This window comes from Trematomus bernacchii, unplaced genomic scaffold (genome assembly GCF_902827165.1).
Source record: "Trematomus bernacchii unplaced genomic scaffold, fTreBer1.1, whole genome shotgun sequence".
Classification (NCBI taxonomy): domain Eukaryota; kingdom Metazoa; phylum Chordata; class Actinopteri; order Perciformes; family Nototheniidae; genus Trematomus; species Trematomus bernacchii.
In genome coordinates this window covers 2,643,365-2,659,129 of record NW_022987797.1, presented here as the reverse complement: position 1 = coordinate 2,659,129, position 15,765 = coordinate 2,643,365, and the positions used below count along the sequence as shown (strand labels likewise).

Genomic DNA, 15,765 nt, shown 5'->3' with positions numbered 1-15,765 from the left:
CATCCCTCCTCCTCCTCCTTCCTCGCCTCCCCTCCCCTCCCCTCTACCTCCCCATCTCTCTCTCTCTCTCTCCCCTCCCTCCCCTGCCTGCTAATTTTTTATGCATTTTTCTAAACTGTCATGGCGATTTTGTGTCCTTGGAAATAAAAAGCGCCAGTGTTTTTTTCGGGCTAACAGGGGTGATGTCTCGCCGGTGAGAGCGTCTGTCCGGTGTCCGGTGCAGGTGAGCTGTCCGCCGGGAGGGTTTTTCGGTGGAGAGATGTCCCCGAGAAGGAGTTTTAGAGGCTGTCCACACGTGTAAAGGAGAGGAGCTGTTATAATGTATTTACAACAGCGATGCAGTGACATTACACAGCTAGCGGAGAAAGCTAGCTCGGTAGCAGCGGAGTGCTAACATGAAATAGGACACTGTGTCTCCTTTTCCCTGTCGGTGTGTGTTTTGTGTTTTTCATCCTGGGAACTTCTTTATTTTCCTCCTAGCTAGCCCTCTCCCAACTTGTGGCAATTCATTGGCTGGGCTGGCAACATTCAAGCTAGCTGTGTGTTAGCCCCTGCGTCTGTTAGCATGGATATTATGGCTAAAACCTGAAAGAGGTAAGCTAGGTTGTTAGCTACTTAGCCTCTTTTAACATGTGTAGCTGCAGCAGCCAGGTGTGTGTGCGGTGCATACAATGAGTCATGCAAGTACATGGAGTCTTGGAGTGGTGGTACAAGTACATTGAGTCATGAAGTGGTGGTGAAAGTACATTGAGTTATTCAAGTACATTGGGTCTTGAAGTGGTGGTGTTTTTCCATCTGTCCCACACTTTCACCTGGCCAGGTTGGACAGCAGGGGGGCAACAGACAAAAGAATGGGCCATAACCTGACCCCAATCTTTGTGGTGTGATTTAATGTTCATGCATATGGGAAAGAGTTACATTGTTTTTGTTGTTGCATGTGGTACCTGTGTCGGTCTCCTCCCCCAGAATTAAGACGTGTCTCAGGCCATCTGAACACACTAATCTGAATGTGACATAGTTACTACTTTCTCCTTATTTGTGATAAGGAAAACGTTTTTAGTGTCTTGTTTGCAGAACTGCTGCTGCACTAGGACTCCTTGAGTCCTTGAGTGAAGGGAATAACAACTTTTCCCCCGTTTGCAAGAATGTTAAAACGGCTCAAATAGGAGTAGTGACGTTTTATTAGATTGTATAAGTCCAGGGTTGCACATTTATTTGTTAAATGCAAAATATGTGTTAAAATACCTTTTTTGAGTTAAAGATTTTGTGCAGAGATTTGCCAACCTAGACATCATTTTCTACAGACTGAAGAACATGTCTTTGTTCATTATGGATCCTCCTTTATCAATTTTAAATTTAATGGTTTTTCAAAAATGGTCGACCTCATATGAGGAATCCCATCCCAATTGTAATCTCGTCAAAATAATTACTATAATATTTTTGCAAAATCATGCAGCCCCAAAGCACACTTTTTATTTTATTTTAATACATATTTTAAAAATAATACTGAAAATAATCATCTGCAGTTTATATTCATGCTGATGCAGAATAAATACATGATGCCAGATGTTTTCAGCAGCTGTTTGTAGATCAAACAACAGCAAGTTAAAATACCAGCAAGTGTTGGCATGGCGCCTTTACTCCACTGATCATTAATTTTTGTAACAATACATGTGTTTATATTTGTAACACTTAGTCATCTTTGTTTGTATTTAGACACCCAGTTTTGAACACAGTGTTTCTTTGCATTTCTGAAAGCCTTTTGTGATAATTATAGGGTGCAGATGACCCCTTTCTGTCATTTTACAAAAACGTAATCTTCTTAATTGAGGAGACAGTGTGACTATAACATCTTACAGCGAAACTTTCAAATACACACCTGTTGTAAGCTAGAGCAAACATGATTTGCCATATTTTGCCAAACAAATGTTGAAATATTTATATATTTCAATCTATTTAATTAAATGAATAATGAAATTAGGACAGATGAGCAATGCGTTCCACATTTATACATGAAAGGGACTTTCAGGCTTGTTTAAAATAAATTACTTTATCTTGTTTTGTTCGAAAATACAAACACAAGCACATTATTGCAACTCGGCCACCCACTGTCAGTTAGGTCTAAAAAGTGATACTTTCGTATAAACATTGAAATTCATTCCTAAACTTGCATGAAACATAAAATATAAAAAGTTACTAAAAGCCGGCTTGCAATTAACCCGCAAAACAACTGCTGAAAATGATTAGCACAAATACGCAACTCATACACAAGCCACAAGTTGTTCCACTAATGGCGTTTGTCCATTTTAGCAAACAAGTGACGCATTGTTTTTCAAAACTTTTGCTCATGTTTTAGAAATACAGAAACACAAGCACATCAATGCAAGATGTCTGCATACTGCCGGCTCTGTAATGAGTGATTCCATTTCACCGATTCAACCCCTGAGCTGCCTTCTGTGTCTGTGAGCTTTGCTCCTTGTAACCTTAACTTGACCTACTTAAAGGTGGGGTAGGTAAGTTTGAGAAACCGGCTCGAGATACACTTTTTGTTATATTCCATGGAATGCTCTTAACATCCCGATAGCAATGAATATCTTAAGTGCTTTGACAAAAAATCCATAAAAGAATTTCATCTGTGGAAGCCGTAGTACTGTAAAAAGTACGACCAATCATTTTAGCCGGCCCGGCTAAAATAACTGGATGGCCTACCTGCCTGTCAGCCTTCCATCTGTGCACAAACTTATCTCGTGCCCTCATTGGTCATGTGCGCGCTCGTGTGTGTTGGAGGAGGGGCTCTGTAAGGAAGTGGCAGATTTTCTCCGGTTGTGTATTTTCAAATTCTAGCGATCTCGAGCCGGTTTCTCAAACTTACCTACCCCACCTTTAATGTTACAGCTGGCATTGCACATGAACATAAATCACTTTATTATTTCCATTATACAATGTTAATTCACTCCATTAAAACAGATCCACTAGGGGTGCAACGGTTCACAAAACATTTCGGTTCGGTACGTACTCGGTTTTTAGGTCACGGTTCGGTACGTTTTCGGTACAGCAGAAACAATGATCACAAAACATAAAATATTTGTTAGGGTTTTTTAATTATTATTAAACTGAATAATGTATTCACTCAAATAAATACAAAATATAATAAAATAAACATTAAGGTGCAGCATTTCGATGAACTGAAATAATCTGTATTTGAACTTTACTGTACTAGTACTCACAAAACATAAAATATTCCTTTTGGGTTTTTAATTATTAAACTGAATATTCACTCAAATAAATACAAAATATAATAAAATAGACATTAAGGTGCAGCATTTCGATGAACTGAAATAATTTGTATTTGAACTTTACTGTACTAGTACTCACAAAACATAAAATATTTGTTTTGGGTTTTTAATTATTATTAAACTGTGAATATTCACTCAAATAAATACAAAATATAATAAAATAAACATTAAGGTGCAGCATTTCGATGAACTGAAATAATCTGTACTTGAACTACTGTACTAGTACTCACCTAAGCAGCCAGCTTGACGTTAGGACTTGCTTGCTTGTCATTGTATTTTCATGTTTTCTTTAAGAAAAATGAACTTGTCCACATTGATTGCCGAAAGGGCATAGCTGGCACTAACAATGTCTCCTGCTGTGGAGAACACCCTCTCACTAGGGACAGAGGTAGCAGATACAGACAGGTAGCTTTGCTAACATGGCAACATAAAGATATTTGGCGTTTGTAATAGCTTTGGCTCGGTCTGACCTTTTTGTGAGTGGTGGAGGCTTAAATGCTACTATGCTAGTGGGAGTTGGGTTTGCACTTCAGTAATCTTTCTTTTGGTACAGGTGATATTCACGTTCGGGTGATGCCTTTTCAAATGAGTGTGCAAGTTTGATGTATTGTCAGCCGCGTAACCAATTTTAGTTGAACAATGCAGACAAAAAGCTTTGGTTCGGTCCACCTGTCTTTGTCCGTCATCCTTGTACGTAACTGCGAAACCAAAATGTTCCCAAACTGGAAACTTCAATGATGCTGGAGGATTTTCGAGCTCAACTTTATCTGCGTTCGCCATTTCGCCAGTTCCTCAAATTACTGACTAAATTTGAACGCATCCCTGTGAACAGCTCTCATAGTATGCCTCTCGTCCAATTAAATGACTTGGTCGCTCTATGACGCGTTGAACCCAATAGGAGCAAATTACACTGAACGCTGCGACGCAGCACCTGAGATTACTTCCAAAAAGTTGTTCACGTTCTCAATTGTTTACGTTTAACGTTATATTCGTTCGGTACACACGCGTACCGAACCGAAGGGCCCATACCGAATATTCTCGGTACGAATACGTATACCGTTACACCCCTAAGATCCACAAAATATTCTAGAAAGTATGTTTTTGTTTACATTGTCAGATACTAAATGTGTTTCTAACATTCTTGCCCCCTCATGTTTGTAAAGGATTTTAAAACACTACATTCTAATACAGTGCAGTCCAGTTCAACACTTCTGCAAACGCTGCACAAAATGCAAAAAAAGTTGTTACAATTTGCTGTACTAAAATTACAGTTAACTAAAGTTATTGTCGTTACTCAGTTATGCCTTTCTGCCGCCTCAGTATACTGCTCACACAACAAATTGCTTGTTGAATTATACATGCACCTGAACAAATGGTCTCCATTTAAAAAAACAAAAACAAACACTACATTAATATAATTTCAATGTATATGTTTTCACTCTTTTAACCCTATTTAAAAAACCCCTTTAATAGAATAATGCAGACTTCCATGATGTGTTTATACGTTTAAATAGGTAATATGAAAGTGTCATTTAAATTAATAATTGTCTTTGCAAAGTCTGGGTGCTGAGTATTGGTTTGTATAAAATGTACATGTGTACCTAATAAAGTGGCCATTGAGTAAAGTACATTTTAGTAAAGAGGAACTAAGGAACTTTACATTTTAGTAAAGAGGAACTCCACTGCAAAATGCTTTTTGAAGTTTTCTTATGTTTCACAGGTTTTACTCAGGCTGTTGCACCTCCATCCACAGTTTTAATTTCCTGTAGCTCTGATTTTCGCCTTCATTTCCTTTGTGCATTGCATCGTCAATTTTACTAAGTCTGTTTTTAGTATACGTAATTTCCCTGGAAAGCCCCCAGGAAGCCCCCAGGAAGTGCGCCGGACTCTGTGGAAAATATTCGTTGTGTCCAAACGGCGGTACTGCAACTTCCGTATCAGTCCGTGGCGTCCCTGGGCCCAGAAATACTTTTTCCCATTGACTAACATTGGGAAAGAGACGTCTGTAAATCAGCAGATAACTTTTTAAAAACTAAATAAACTACCCAGTATGAACTATTTTATAGCCCTTATTATAATCATTAGGTCCTTAAAGTTGTAAAATGCACTAAAAGCCGAATCTAGATGTATTTTCTGTCTCCATTCATTCTAGTGAGCCGAGAGTGGGAGCTCAGGGGGCAGGGCTTAAGGGGTGCATGCTCTGTGAGCGCACATATGGGTTCTTCTGCCCTGACAGCCAGGCATGACGGGTAATCTGTGATGTTTCGCTCTCTCAAAAGTTGGGCCATTTTGTCCTCATGCGCCAATGAGCAGCTCTCATAGGAAAGAACGAGACCCCGCCTCCGACGCTGTATCCATTTCTTATAGAGTGGCGAAGTCCCTCCCACTTACTTCCGGGGTATGGGACCTTATTTCGGAAAAATTATGCATTGAAGTCAATGGGGAGAGAAAACTTATCTTTCGATCCCGTTTGAATTGTGCCATGAATTACACATATGATGTTTGTCAAACTTAAAAAATCATTTCCATGTCAAAAAAGTCACAGTTTGTCGTAAAACTGTTGAAATATAAGACTATGAAAAATACGTAACTAGAAAGACTACAAATCCCAGAGTCGCGTAAGTGATGTCACAATTGTTTACCTCCACCATTCAGATACCTAAGATCAGCGCAATATAGATATAATCTATCTATATGGCGCTGGCTAAGATAAGATAACTTTAACAAGATGCCTGTGTGCTTAGTACCAGGTTGTTATTATACCAGCAATGGGTCTTGCTCGTTCTTTTGCTTCCCGTCTGATGAAACGACCAGGAGTGGCTTGATCAAGTTAGCTACCTAGCTAGTAGCTAGCACGTTAGTTAGCATTACAGCCTTGTCATTTTTATTAGCCTTAACATGAAGTAACATTAAGTAACCCAAAATGTTAAACAGTAAGAGTAGTAGTCATATTTCGTGAACCCTTTGAATAGTACTGTCACCGGTGTGATCATTCTATAATACACCATTTAATTCCGGGGGAGAAATGCTAACGCTAACGTTAGCATCGGCGATCTTTTCTACTTCATGCTATCTGCACAAATGGTTGACATTAAACATTAAAACGACCAGGCAGTTCAGAGAGAATCAAAGGAAGGCAGGCAGGCAGCTTTGCATGACATTCTTCAGGACGTGTTTCATTGTGGTGATAGTCAATCGTTTGTTGACAAGACAGTAGTGACGGCCATCTTGGTGACGTGTGTGGTTGACGAGAGATGTAGTTCATTTAGCGTTTCACACAAACAAATGTGTTACTTCACAGTTTTACGGCACATTTTTTTTTTTGACTTGCAAAATTATCTTTTAAATTGACAAACATCATATGTGTAATTCGTGGCACAATTCAAACGGGATCGAAAGATAATCTTTCTCTCTCCATTGACTTCAATGCATAACTTTTCCGAAATAAGGTCCCATGGGGCTCAACCGGAAGGGGAGGGACTTCGCCACTCTATTATACATCCATGGCACTATAGGGATACTACAATGAGTGTGGATTTGGGCAACATATCACGACTCACAGACTTTTACATTTAACATGAGAGTCAAAATGAATTATTGGTGGACTTCATATTCAAATGTTCTTGAAGAGAGTTTTCTTAATAAAAATGTCAAGTTAACGCGTTAATGCAATTTTTTTTTAACGCCACTAATTAGGGCTGTGCAATTAATCGTATTTTAATCGCAATTACGATTTTGGCCTGCCACAATTGCGAAAACAACATAATCGAAAAAAACGATTATTTTGCTTTGCTAGGTTGTGACGGTGCACTGCAACATATTTGATCTAATTAATTTTGGTCTTATTTATTTGTATTTATCATATTTATATATGTTTAGTAGCTTGTTGAAGTGCGCTCCAAAATATTTGTTGATCTTGTTTATTGGTATTTATTATTTTGATATTTATTTAAATGTATAATTTATTTTTGTATTGGTTTTTCAGTTGAATTATACGTTCAGGGTAATCAACAGTTAAAAATATACTGTTCAAATTATTATTTGTATTTGTTTTAAAGTTCAATAAATGGATTTTTTCAAAGTCAATGAATAATCGTATTTAATAATCGTGATCTCAATTATTGACCCAAATAATCGTGATTATGATTTTTGCCATAATCGCACAGCCCTTCCACTAATTATTTTAATGTGCGATTAACGCATGTGTATTTGCCCTCGGCCCGCCCCGTAGTTTCAGAGCCCAAAGGCTTGACGTTGTTGTTGTTGTTAGTTGGATGGTGGGAGATTCTAGCGAGAGATATGGATACAAAAAAAGCCAAGCACACCGCTGATGCTGACAGCCCCTCTCCTGCCGCTCGCTTGCGGCAGACCACGCTTGAAAGTTTGCCCGGGAGACGCCTGGACACGGCATCTACGAGCAGCAATCTTTCAACAGCGATAGCTGTGGGTGGCGGTGGCTACAGCTTGCAGGACAATTAACATTGTGGAGGACGAGGGACTGTGTGAGATAATTCGGATCGCATCCAACGTGTCGACTGCACATCACAGCGCATTATTTTGACCCTAGGTGGGAACTTCAGTCTCATGCTTTGACTTAAAGTGGACCTATCATGCTATATTTGAACAATATATTGTAGGGCCATACCTATATAAAGTATATATTAGGGATCGACCGATATGGCTTTTTCAAGGCCGATACCGATACCGATTATTAGTAATCAAGGAGACCGATAACCGATATTTGGAACCTATATACATTTGCAGTAAAATCAGAAAATCTTGGTATGTAGAATAACACAAACTCCAACACAACTTCTTTGAAATGCATTTAAGCATATATTATGTTTAATGAACTTTTAAACATCTTACAACTGGTTTCCTCTCTGTGCCCTTTTCTTTAGTGCAGCCATCTGCAATGAGTTGGAGAGAGACAGAGAGTTAACAGTGGGGCTGCAGGCTGACATGCTTAACTAACAATAATGCTTAATTTATTATATTAAAACAATGCCTGTCTAGCATAAAATCCCAATAAGCTGCTAGCAACTGCAAAACACTAGTGCTAGCTAATGTTTTGCAAACTATTAAAAGTGAGGCTATTACAGTAGACCTAACGTTAGTCTAGTTGCCTCACTTCTAATATTTTGCTAAACATTTGCTAGATACATGTTGGCTAGCTAATGAGCTTCACATAATATCAACCTGAAAAACTGCGAGGCTCCACTCGCAGCCCCCCCCCCCTCCGCACCACAGTTACTCCGCTGCGAGACGCTGCAAGCACCCCCAACTCTGACTGACTTCCCGCGTCCCTGTGTAACTGGGAAACTGATAGAATTGGATCATAAGATCGTGGTGTTTTTGCAACTTCAGCATAGGGGATTGGGACGTTTATTGAACTTCGGCTTTCAACTGACTTACCTTCGAAACACATGTTTGGCTCTGCCGCTCAGCGCTGCTGCTTGCTTCAGTCTGTGTCTGCGTTCTTTAGCATCTGCCTGCAATCTGAGAAGGTCCCGCCTCTCTGGCTGGCTCCCGCCCGGAAAATCTTCAGTGTTGATTGACACTTCAGTAATAGCCTATCAGATAGCGCTGTGGGCGGGACATTGCTCGTGTACACAGAGTGGTGACCAGAGGTGGGGACTCGAGTCACATGACTTGACTCGAGTCGGACTCGAGTCGCATATTTTTGGACTTGAGACTTGCTTGACTAACATTGATAAAAGACTTGACTTGACTTTGACTTGGTATTCATGACTTGAGACTTGACTTAAGCTTGAGACAGATGACTTGAAAGGACTTGACTTTTTAAAATTAAATATTTGCGTTTGTTTTTGTATTGAGATATTACATTTAGTTTTTTCGAAATGTGATTGGGTGATTATAGCGCCGTGCGCGCAAACCTGGCAACCCACTAGACGGCAGGAGTGTCAGTTAACATGGCAGCGGCTAGCGTTACTCCACAAATAGTGAAGTTTGGATTCAAGGATTATGTTGTCGATGAAGCTAATAAGAAGAGAACAGCGGTATGCAGGGTCTGCAGCATAAAGATCAGTGACACGACCACCACAACATCCAACTTCATTCGTCACTACAAAAAAACCCACAGAGAAAGGTGCGTGAATGTGTTGTGTTAGCTAGAAAGCTAACGTTAAGTTTAAGCTACGTTAGACTTGGTTTCAAATCGATTAAGCATTGCAAAGAGAAGACAAAACGGTAAATTAACACTAGAACCTCCAAGGGATTCATTTTGACTAACCCTGATACTGACGGGCTGTCAGGAGAGGGAGAGAGAGAGAGAGAGGAAAAGAGATGCCTCGTTTATTTCCCCTGTGTTATCAGAAGTTACTGTAAACTGTTGAATAATGTAGTTCATCTACTTTTAGTAGTTTGTTTAAATGTTTTAATTATGTTGTTTTTGTTTGTAGAAGTGCATCATTCCTTGATTTATTGTAAAATGAATCTGAACTTTTTGATCTGTTATGATGATAAACTGAAGCAATTTCTAAATTAACCCAATTAAGTGAGTTTTAAATCGTCCTACTTAGTTTATAAGGAAATGATGAAGAGGAACAAATTAAATGATTTGAAAATGATATCTATGTAGGTGCTGACGCTGTTGGCGGTTCTATTGTTAACAGACATTTAAATTAAATATGTGTAATGGCAAATGCCATATATGGTTTTCTTACCTGGAATTCTGCCTTTTTGAACAGACTTTTTGACTGAGCCCTAGCTATATTGTCTGCAGTTCTAGGGTTAGTATTGATCTAATATGATTGTCATCGGTCTAAATTAGATTTCAAATGATTAACTGTGTATGTAATGAAGATCATAGTGTGGGTTGAATCCATTTTCATAACTACTGTCTTTTAACTGATTTAAATGCGGAAACTGGGCTTATTCATCAGAATTTCGTATGACTTGACTTGACTTGCTTGACCTGAGCAATGACTTGACTTGACTTGCTTGACTCTCACCACAGTCACTTGGGACTTGCTTGATACTTGTAGGTCAAGACTTGAGACTTGCTCATGACTTGCACATGTAGGACTTACTCCCACCTCTGGTGGTGACTGCAGCCAGAGAAACGGCCGATTATCGGTCGACCCCTAATAAATATAGTTTTATTTTCAAAATACCAAACAGATCCTGCATTTTAGCCATGCCTCATTTCGCTCCATTTGCTCTTTCCAGCCCTGTTTTTGCAGGGGCTGATTCTGTGCCGTAGCTTTAATGCAAATGAGCTGCAGCTGACCACACCCCCCTCCAGGAGAGGGGAGCGTGCTTTGAGATCAGCTGCTGGGCTGTCAGAAGAGGGGGAGGAAAAGAGATCTCCGTCCTCCGTGTTTTATTCTTATATGATTATATAGAGTCATTATTCATTTTTAAAGCTCAATAAATAACAAAGAAGACCTGACCGGCACTAATTTTGTCCGGAAGATTTCAACTTTAACGGACATGTTGACCGGCGAAAAAAAATCGAACTGAAACTCTGCCGCATAGTCCCCTCGCTCCTTGGAAGAGGCGGAGAGGTGGGTGTTTGTCATCTGCTGGTGGACTACCGGAGAGAGTTACAGTGCTTGCCTCGACGGGGAGGGATTACATTGAATTATAGCAGCAGGAGGAGCAAAGGCTTGCCTCGGGGAGGGAGAAAAAAAGCCACAGCGGAGAATAAACAGAAGGGCAACCATGGCAACCATGCCCTAGAAGTCTTCTTCGCTGCTTTTGTGGCAGACTACAGCGCCACTTACAGGCCTGGCATATGTACTACAGCGTCTCCAGCACTTTGGAGCGGCAATGGCCGGCCGTGGCCCAACCCCACATTCCCCTGATAGGTGTAGAGTTAGCCATATAGGCGGAGCTCCTCGTTCCTGACGTCAGAGAATTTTCAAATCTGTATCAGTCTGTATCAGATCCGTTGCAGCCCTGTTTTTAGAGATTTGGGTATGGAGGAAAAGAGAGAGGGTTGTGTTTTCTGACACTTGGTGAGTTCCCTGACACACCGGGAACACATATTCATGTATAAAGACGTACAAAAGTGCATTTTGCATGATAGGTCCCCTTTAAGATGAAGACAGAGGAGCTGCATTTCGCCGACAACTGTAAACAGGCTTGTCTGTTTGAGCAACTGGCTCAGTGCAAAGAAGTAGACAGGGTTGGGAGAGAGTGTAAAGCTGGCTCCACACCAACCCGATTTTGGGAGTCAGAGGCCGTCAGAGGCAGTCGGGCATTCGCGGCGCCCTACTCAGGTTGGTGTGTCCCGCACCATTGTCTCTTTACGGCACCTTTTCACACCTCCCGCGGCCGATTCAACATGTTGAATCGGCCGCGGGAGGTCAGAGAAAGTCGGCCCAAGCAATCACTCTGATTGGCTGTTCACACTACCGCTGCCTGCTGGTAAGGACAGTTATTGCCACTCGTCGACTGAAGTATTTGCGGTGTGTGTGGCGTAGCGGGCGGCGTAGCCGACGCAGGCGACGTAGCTGACGTAAAAGTCGGGACGCCTTCGGAACGCGTTCTTTGGTCTCAGGTGGGTGTGTAGCGGCCTTAAGAGAGAGAGAGAGGTTCCAGGTTGTTGTGTTGAGAATATTCAGGAGAATATTTGTCATTGTTCCAATTAGGGGTGCAACAACTAATCGACTTAATCGATTAAAATCGATGACCAAATTAGTTGCCAACTAATTCAGTCGTCGATTAGTTGGTGACGTCATCACGTGTGTTTTACGCGCCGTTAAGCTCCAACGTTATCGGTCTTTTTTTCGGTACTGGAGACATTTAAAAAATATATGTCATAGGTATTATTGCTACAAAAACATTATATCGCAGTCTTAGTGTCGCCATCTCGTTTCTAATATGCAAAAAGACAAAAAAATGCTTTTCGATCTTTCCAATCCAGACAAGATCTCTCTCCCTGTGTGTGAGGGGGTGGGGCAGTTTACACACATGCGGCTGCTACATGCATGCAACACACGGCGGGGATGGCGGAGAGAAGCACTCCAAGGTGTGGTTACATTTTACCCGTCTCGCTCGTTGCCAATAGTACAATAATGGCGCATTTCCATTGCAGCGCGTAGCTCGCTTTAAGCGTGCCGTGTCGTGCCGTCCCCTTTTTTGGTTGTGCTTCCACTAGGCCTCGTTCCGGCGCGGCACGGCGCGGGGCCACTTTTTCCCCTCTTTTCTGGCCCTAGAAAATTGTGGTTCTATCGGGGCCAACAAACAGGGCTGAGTATGCTAAACTAGAGAGAGGAGCGCTGGCAAGAGGGCTAGAACTACAACAAGATGGACATATTTGACCGTGATTTAATTGTAATACACGTTTCAAAATGATGCCGAAGTAACAACATACTGATACCGGTTAGTAAAAACCATGAATTAATGCTTTGTCAAGTCTGCAGACAGACGGCAGGCGAAAAACCTTTTAAAATTCGTGTTTTTTCTAGATGGAGATTGGCTAAGCTAACGCAGTATATGCCCCGACCGTCCACACTCACAACAACGGCCTATACAGACATAAATACAGCAGCGACTGTATTCACCATGACACAGGCAGTCTGTGGTGTGTACTTGTTTAACTTTTGTCGAGTTTCTGAACATATATAAGGAGCTGTGAGCTCTGAGTGCTCACAGCTAACGGCTGTGTTGTGTTTCTGGATTTCTCATTGAAGATGACGTCACGGCTCCGCCTACACTGCGTTACTATAGTAACTACCCCAGTTCCTAAACTGTAATGGAAGCGCAGCATGAAGTGAGTCGGCCCTGTTAAGGCCCAACGCGGCCAAGCCGTACCGAGCCGTACCGAGTGTGGCCGAGGCCGACCGTGTAGTGGAAATGCGCCATAAGAGTTTAGTATGTAAGGGCGGTAACACGAGCAATTTGTCTAAACATTTAGCAAAAGTGCACCACATTCAGACGGAGAAATGCACCGGGTTCGACTGTCTTTCTAGTAGCTCTGTAGCCCCCCCCCATCCACGAATAACTTTTCCACGTCAGCAACACACGGAGTTAACAAAATTATACAAACATGGGTTAATGATTAGAGGTAACTGAGTTATTTATTTTGTTAAAGTTTCAGCTATTCTGTTCACAATTCTGTTATCACATTATTTAATATGATTTGTTAAAACATTGTTGTTTCTTTTGATGTGAAATATTATTTATTTAATTTAAATAAAAAGCAATGTTAATTTTGTTCACAATATGTGCAAGGCATAATAGTCCGAATAGTCGATTAATCATTTCATTAATCGATAGATTAATCGATTATCAAATTATTCGTTTGTTGCAGCCCTAGTTCCAATGATAATAAACAAACATTTGCATGAAGCATATTTGTCCACTCATATGTTGATAAGAGTATTAAAAACTTGAAAAATATCCCTCTAAGGTACATTTAGAACAAATAAAAAATGTGCGATTCATTTGCGATTAATCGCGATTAACTATGGACATCATGCGATTAATCGTGATTAAATATTTTAATCGACTGACAGCCCTACCTGTAATACATCAAGGCAACAACTGTTCAGCTCGCAATAGGCTTTATTTGCTTTATGAATATAGTGGAAACAAGTGTGAAAAGGACACCAATAATTTGCAGCATACAGTCAAACACCCTTTTGTTTCTGAGGTTGCCATCCCAGACCTTTACAAATGTAATGCTGAATTGAGTCAAAGCGCTATGTAACATTAAATCAACCAGAAAATTGAACAACTGCTCTAGTTTGTGTCAAATCACTGTAATCATTGAGGCAGCCTTCTTTTGAATAAAAAAAAAACGTTTAAATAATAACTTCATTCACATGGCACTAAAATAAAAGTGCTTTACAGATAACTACAGGTGCATGTGATCTTACATTCCTTCACAGGCACCATGATTTCATCACAGGATCACAGATTCAGCTGCGAGTGTTGGTGTTTGTGGTGTGAAAACGTGGATTTTTAAACCAAGAAATACTTTAAAATTCAGAAGTTTCACACAGCATGTTTCACCCTGACAGACTGTTATGTTTATTTATTTTTTCTACAAAAAGAATCCAGTTGGATGAGAGAGGAGAACACTTTCTTCACATTGCTCCTCAAACACAAGCGTTCATTTTTCCCATCTCCAATCAATGAGGTATACAAGCTTTTGAAAGGAGGGGGTTGGTTCCTGACTCAATGGAGTCTCGTTGTCTCTTCCTTGGATAAGCTTCATTATGTTAGGTGTATTATAATGTACTCGAACCTTGTATAACTTAATAACCTGAATAACCTTATTGAGCGAGTGTACAACCGACAAATGGACCAAAAAATCGATGAATTGATAGCATAATGTAGAGAAAAAATGAATTGACAGCGGTTTTGCTAATCACGTATTTGCATTTCAAGAAAAATACATATTTACTTTTTTTTATTAACCTTATTATATATTTATGGTTTGGAATGAATTAGACAAACAAGCAACTTGAAGATATCATTGGATTTTGGGAAATTGGATTTATTGTCCTTAGGGCTGCACGGTATTGGAAAAAACTGACATTGCGATTTTTTCCCCCCCTGCGATATGAAAACATACAGGAATTGAAGAAAAGATCGTTTTTTTTCCCCGCAAACCATCCTTTCTTGAACTTTAATGCTATACAATTGGTATTATTTTAACTATATTTAACCGGATGAAGGATTTTAGTCACGGACGTCTGGATCTTAATTTATCAGAGCAACAAGCTGAGCTAGCTCGGTTAGCAGCGCCGAACTGCCCTGGAGAAACACATGAAACTACTTTATTCAGTGTTTTTACCTTTAATCACCGGGTCCGTTTGCTTTGGAGATTTGATTGTGATTGGTGGTTTGCTGTGCATGCAGAGCCTGCATGTCACTCACTCAAGTACCCCTGACATGAGAGCCACGCAAGTTTTCCTTTTGTAGCAAGCAGCAAAATAATTGTAACATGACGTGTTTGAGTTAATTTGCCTACTTAATATCGCAAGTCCTAAAAATTGCACGTCCCGCGATGTGAATATCGCGCATGCGCATATCGCGATTATCGTCACGACACGATATATCGTGCAGCCCTAATTGTCCTACATTTTTTCAAACCCAAGTATACATTCTTTTTGATCCTTTAAAAGGAACATAATGTGTGAGCAAAGTTAAAGTGGGGTTAAATAACTTGCAGTTTTTTTTTGCAAAAGGATGTTTAACTTGGAAGTTCTTTATTAGAGCTGCATGATTATTGAAACAGTTATCACAATAATTTTTGATCAATATTGAAGTCATGATTATTTGTCAAATGTTAATCAAAAGAGCACTGCTTTCACTTCCATGTTGGGCTAACGCAGTGGTTCTCAAACTTTTTTGTGGGGCTTTTTTTCAAGCCCCATCTGTCCCTCATCGCTCCAATAAAATGGTAGGCCAAGCTTAAAATTGTCAAATGTATCGTTCTATAACAATATAACAATATATCTATAACAAATAACAGTTCAGAAATAGAGAA

At 40.2% G+C, this 15,765-nt stretch overlaps 1 protein-coding gene across 1 annotated transcript in view; it reads left to right on the top strand.

Moving 5' to 3' along the window:
• The first annotated feature begins 73 nt into the window (after window positions 1-73).
• The window catches only part of chd6 (chromodomain helicase DNA binding protein 6), a 129,611-nt gene continuing 113,919 nt past the window's right edge, over window positions 74-15,765 (top strand). Inside the window, 1 exon segment of the mRNA XM_034149866.1 lies at window positions 74-223. The gene's annotated coding sequence lies outside the window, so the exon portion shown is untranslated.